Source organism: Brassica oleracea, chromosome C3 (genome assembly GCF_000695525.1).
Source record: "Brassica oleracea var. oleracea cultivar TO1000 chromosome C3, BOL, whole genome shotgun sequence".
Lineage (NCBI taxonomy): Eukaryota > Viridiplantae > Streptophyta > Magnoliopsida > Brassicales > Brassicaceae > Brassica > Brassica oleracea.
Genome location: NC_027750.1, coordinates 12634443 through 12640442, shown reverse-complemented (window position 1 = coordinate 12640442; position 6000 = coordinate 12634443). Strand labels below are relative to the sequence as shown.

Sequence of the window (6000 nt, the reverse complement as noted above, 5' to 3'; positions counted from 1 at the left end):
GGGGAGTGTTATAAATCATGGAGTGGATTGCCATTAACCAGGCCCGGACCGAGACCGGCCCAATACCTAGAAGATGGAGAGATGGCCGAAGCCTAGAGAGAGGAGAGAGAGAGCCGACTTCAGGAGAGAGAAATGCGGCCATAAAGCTTGGAGAAAAGGAAATCCTTTCCTTTTCCTAATAGATGTAATCTTTCCATTATTATGTATTAGTAGTTTTCTTAATCCTAGTGAGTTTAGGTTTTGGATACCTTCCATTTATCTTCATCTTGTAATCCTTATATAAAGGAACCCCCTTGATCATTAATAAGAACACGGAGAAATATTCAGTCTCTAAACTCTCTATTTACAACAGGTTGGGTTTTATTTGATTATGGTTTAGTTTAGTCCGGTTTATTATCTGAGATTGAAGATTTTATATTTGTTTTATAAAACCGTGACAAAACCAAGATTCATGGAGAAATAGATTTCAAATTTTTTTCTCGGGGATAAATAGCACGTAGTCATAGTTCGGGAGACATTTGGTGCTATATAATACTTTTCGTGGGGAAATAGCTCGTCGATCCTAAATTTTTAGATAATAAACAAAACAGTTACATCAGGTTGGATCTATAATTTTTTAGAATCTAATATATAAAACACACAAAATACATATCCAAAATTTATACCACTTTAGGCAGAAGACTTCGGAAGACTTCCTGAAGACTTCGTGGGAAGTCTTCTAGCATAAAATGCATTAGAAGACTTTCTAAGAAGGCTTCTGAGAAGTCTTCCGAGAGTCTTCTGAGAGTCTTCTGAGAAGTCTTTCAAAGTCTCACAGATCTGGAAAAACCTGCAAATTTAAAAACATTCAAATGACTTCAAAACAGAGAAAAACTTCAAAAATGAAAATGAAAATTTTATGCTTACAAAATAAACAAAACAGTCACACTATGTTGAATCTATAGCTTTTTTAGAATCTAACATATAAACACACACATAAATTCATATCCAAAATTTAGAGATATACCTTTGAAAGAGTGAAAGATGAGAATCATGTAATGAAAAACCTGCAAAAAGAAGATAAATTAGGGAGAAGACATAAGAAAAAGTGAGAAATGGATATAAAGTTTGGTGTTTTGATGTTCAAAGAGATTAAATAGAGGTTGGAGAGTTTTAGAGCGAGAAACATTACATTTTTGTTGCAGTCATTTGAGAAGAAGAAAGAGAATGTGTAAAATTTCTTTATTTATGGAGACAAAAATTCCAATTAGGTTAAATATTTTCGACCTAGAAGACTTCTGGAAGACTCATGGAAGACGTATGTAAGACTCATGGAAAACTTATGGAAGACTTTGATTTAAGCGTGAAACCTAAATTATTCCAAAAATTAGGCGGGACCCTAAATTTTACTTAAATTTAGGCGGGATGTATCGGAAGCCTTCTTTTTAAGTTTTCTGTGAGTCTTCTAGACCCTAAAATCAAATAACTATGCAAAAAAATCTTTTTAAACTTAAAAAAACTTAGAAAGTGTTAAAATCAAATTATTAGATACTTACTAAACGTATATAGGTCAATTTGAAAAAAAGAAAAAAAATGAAGATAAGATTTCAAATCTAACCCTAAAGATACCAACAATACTATAAGATATGTTACCAAACCATAAACCAATGATTCATGAACCAATCTACATTCACTCATCTATGTTGAAAATAATTCAATTTCAGTTAAACTAAATTTACATCATTGAAAAATGTTTATTATTACATGATTTCAAATTTGAATCCATGAAAATATTTTTTATAAAAAAAATTAAATTATTTTTAGGATCTAATCCACGAGAAGACTTTCTCTTATGAAAGACTCCTGGAAGACTTATGAAAGACTTTGATTTAGACGGGAAACCTAAATTCTTCCAAAATTTAGGCGGGAACCATAAATTCTACTAAAATTTAGGCGGGATGTGTCTGAAGACTTCTTTTTAAGTCTTATGTGAGTCTTCCAGACCCTATAATCAATTACCTAAAAACACTTTCTTAAGCTTAAAAAAAAACTTATAAAGTGTTTAAATCAAGTTATTAGATAGTTACTAAACATATATGGGTCAATTTGAAAAAGAAAAAAATGAAGGTAAAATTTCAGTATCTAACCCTAAAGATACATATAATACTATAACATATGTTACCAAACCCTAAACCAATGACTCATGAGCCAATATACATTCACTCATCTATGTTGAAAATAATTTAATTTCAGAGGAACTAAATTTACATCATTGAGAAATATTTATTATTACATGATTTCAATTTTTTATCCAATAAAATATTTTTTATAAAATTATAAAATTATTTTTAAGATCTACTGAACGAGAAGACTTATAAAAAAATCATCATAGAGAAGACTTATAAAGAAGTCTTCTTTAACGGATGATTATAATGGTAAAATTGAATACATATTTTTGGTTTGTTCATAAGAGGGTTATTGTAATTTCACTAGGCTTTTGGATTACTTTTGCATTTGATTGAATTTGAGCTACACTTTTGTATTCAAAATCATGTTTTGCGATTCCGTACGGGCCTTTTTTTGCTTTTGGATGGGCTTCAGTCCGTTCGTCACGGCCCTGCTAAACCTGATCGTCTCCTTTGTTCATCTGATTTTGACTTGGGCGGGAAAGATGAATCTGATCATCTTCTTCTTGCTGTAATTAGGTCAACCGACTATGGAGTTTCTGGAGGTGTATTTGAGAAGAATCTTGGTAATGAATCTCTGGATCGAGCTTTGTTCGTGTCGTTTCGTTTGAGATTCTTCTCCTCTTGACCGTTATGGGATGCATTGATTCAAGCCATTAACGACTTTCTTTAATCCTTCGACCCATTACAACTACGTTTAATCATTCAATGCATATTCCTCTCTTCTCAACCTAAACAGGCTATGTAAGTACCTACCTGTGGAATGGGTGAATATCAATCTCCGAACTGCGATTTCATTATCCTGTAATTGCATATAATTTTTTTCGTAATTGTTATGTTTATACTAACGAAATCATTGTATTTGGATTTGTATATGGGTTACCTAGAAAAATGGTTTCTTCTGGAGAGATTCTTTGCTAGGAGATAATTCTTCTGAAGAGTAGCAGTGGTGAGTGTTTGTTTTGGCTTACTTTGTATCATTAGAGTCCGTTTCTTGATTTTTTTTTTTTTTTTTTGTGTTGTTAGGTTGATATTTTAGATCTCAAGCATACTGTTAATTCACCGATTGATTCGTGCATGGTATGGCGTCTTCTATATTCACATTGATTTCTTTTCTTTGCAGTGTCTCTTCTGCTGGAAGAATATAAAATTTTAGAATGCAAACTCTAGCTGCGCCGTACTCTCCATGTGCACGTACTGCATAGAAGTGGTTCCTTCTTATATGCATATGTCCATAAGGCTGAATTGTTTTGAGTATTAGTTCCTGGTTTGAAGGCTGTTTCTTTCAGCTCTGTCAGAAAATTTTCAGTAAACTTATCTTGAGTGGTTTAATCTTACAAACTACTAATTGTTTTGTGGACCTTATCTAAATACATTTTTCTTTTTATTGTTTGCTGGTAGGTACTGAAATGAATTCAGTTGTGGCGGAATGATGAATATCACTGCACAAGAAACAGTCCTGCTCAAACAATGTCAAGGATTCTTATCAAGGTACTGTGTTGAGATGACTGTCTCGGATGACTCTGCTGTGTTTGTAGGTTTTGCGATGCAATGGAGAAATATTCCTGCTTCTGCAGTGTCACAAAATGTGAAGGTAAAAGTTCTAAGCACCCCTGCTTTATTTGTTGGTGCTTCATTAAACTCTTGGCTCCGTATACTCACAATATTTAATTTGCACATGGCGATGAACAAGAATACCCGCAGAACATGGCCATTCCACAATTCCTAAGGAATATTGTGGGGGAGGAACTTCACATTAGACCTCAAGATTTCTCAGTTCAATTTTTCATCTGAGCAACAGTTATTTACCATCACACACAATTTTTTACCGCAACCAGCACCCACCACATCCTAATTTTGGTATTTAGGTCAGTTTACTATCTTGGCTTTATCATTTACATATTCAATACATAGCAGTGTGATCTTAACACTGTCGCCTTTACAGAAAGGTCATGACAACGCATGCAGTGATATCTCAACTCTTGGAGTTCATAATGCTAACCTGTGGTGTCAACTACCCTGCAGGCTCTTCTATTTTAATTCTCAAATTAATAAGTTTTCCAACAACTATTTGTTTATGGGTTTTTAATCATTTAGTTTTAAACTTTTAAAACAATCATTCAGACTCTTGCAAGAAAACTATGTTCTCTGCTTCAGTATTATTGCTATTGGGCCTATAAATTAGATTGGATCTTATTATTACTTAACTCCAAAATAAATAAGTATGTCCTTGCTTTGTTGTGAGCTAAGAGCATAAGAGAAACAATCAAATGTACGACTTGGAAAACGAGTGTGATACTTCCTTCTGCTACAAGAAAGTGATAAATTTTGTTTTCATAACTAAGCAAAATATGTTAGCTAATTGTCTTGGAGTATTATTTTAAAAATCATAACTAATACAAAATTATCTCAACTCCTTTAACAATTACCAGCACCAGGTTGACAAAAGAAAAGACATAGTTAACAAGTTTGGACGACGATAAAAAAAACCGGAATCTTACAAAAAATAAAGAGTGACATACGTCCATTTTCTATGTGATAACTAATTTTTTCAATTAGTTTTGTAATTCTATGCATCGATGGGTTGTTTCTTAACTTTTTAATTAGCTGTTATATAATTTTATCAGACCAAGATCTTGCTCACTTTGAATTGGCCAAGCCATTCACCACTGTCACTCTTACGCTTGACTTTGAAACACGCAGCAAGAAATTCTTCACCTTTATGAACAAATAACACTTATTTAAAATGCGTATTGAAACAGCGAGGTAAACACTTTCACATAAAGTATGTATTAAGATATCTTTATGTCAGTTCAAAAAAAAAAGATATCTTTATGTCTTCTTTCTGGTTTTAGTCATTTATGCTAACACACCTGCAGATGGCATGGCCTGTCAAAGCTGCAAGATTCAATTCTAGAGCTTAAGCCGAGAAGTATCATCACTGGTGTGTAATATTTCTTCCCTTTAATGCATCTTTAATCATTCATATGGTCTTTATACGTGAGGTCATCTGATTAATACGTAGAAGGGAGTCTGAGTCAGTCAATTAATGTTGGATAAACATATAAAGAAACAAAACACAACAAGCGTTAGCAGTTGATAGAATCACATCTAGGCATTATTTCATGGAACTATAATAATAGACTTTAATGTCATTTGACAAATTTAAAAGTATAAACGAAACGATTATATGTCAATTGTGAAACAAAATAAACAAATCAATAAAGAAAACAATAAATATAAGAAAAATGTATAAGTTTGTTTTTATTTTAGAGAAACAAAATAAACCAATACATAATGAAAACAAGAAATATAAGAAAAAATGAATAAGTTTGTTTATATGATATATATTAAATATCCTAGGTTATTCTATATATCTAAGTAAACAGATAATATTTTAAAAGGTTGCATCATGAATTTCAAAAAAAAAAAAATCTTTGAACATAAAAACACAATTGATATGAGAATAAAAGTTTACACAGCAATCTGAGTAAGAGACATATTATAATATAACTTAACGCGAAACACATAAGAAAAAAACTAGATAACATAAACCAAAACAAATAGATCATCAACTCTACATCGTCAAAACTAAAATAGAAAAAATTTAACAATAATATACTGTAAAAATAAATTTAGTAAAAACATAAGATAATCCACTAGAGTATATAAAATTAAACAAAAATATGTGAATTTCCCCTTTATTTACAAGTTTGTTTCTTTTCTACTAACAAAAAATGAAAGAAAAAATAATCCCACGGTTTTTTTATGGTCATCCAACTCTAGAAAATCATAAAGAATGATGTAATGCCACATACAATTTTTAACATATAAT

General features: G+C 31.5%; 1 long non-coding RNA gene across 2 annotated transcripts; it reads left to right on the top strand.

The window, feature by feature from the left end:
- Window positions 1-3185: 3185 nt before the first annotated feature.
- LOC106333116 lies at window positions 3186-4361 on the top strand. Of its 2 annotated transcripts, none has more exons than XR_001268284.1 (4): window positions 3186-3245; window positions 3567-3759; window positions 3859-4033; window positions 4111-4361. It is a non-coding gene; the product is annotated as an uncharacterized LOC106333116 (long non-coding RNA). The 2 variants fall into 2 exon arrangements; XR_001268285.1 differs by lacking the exon at window positions 3186-3245 and adding an exon at window positions 3285-3473.
- Window positions 4362-6000: the final 1639 nt, after the last annotated feature.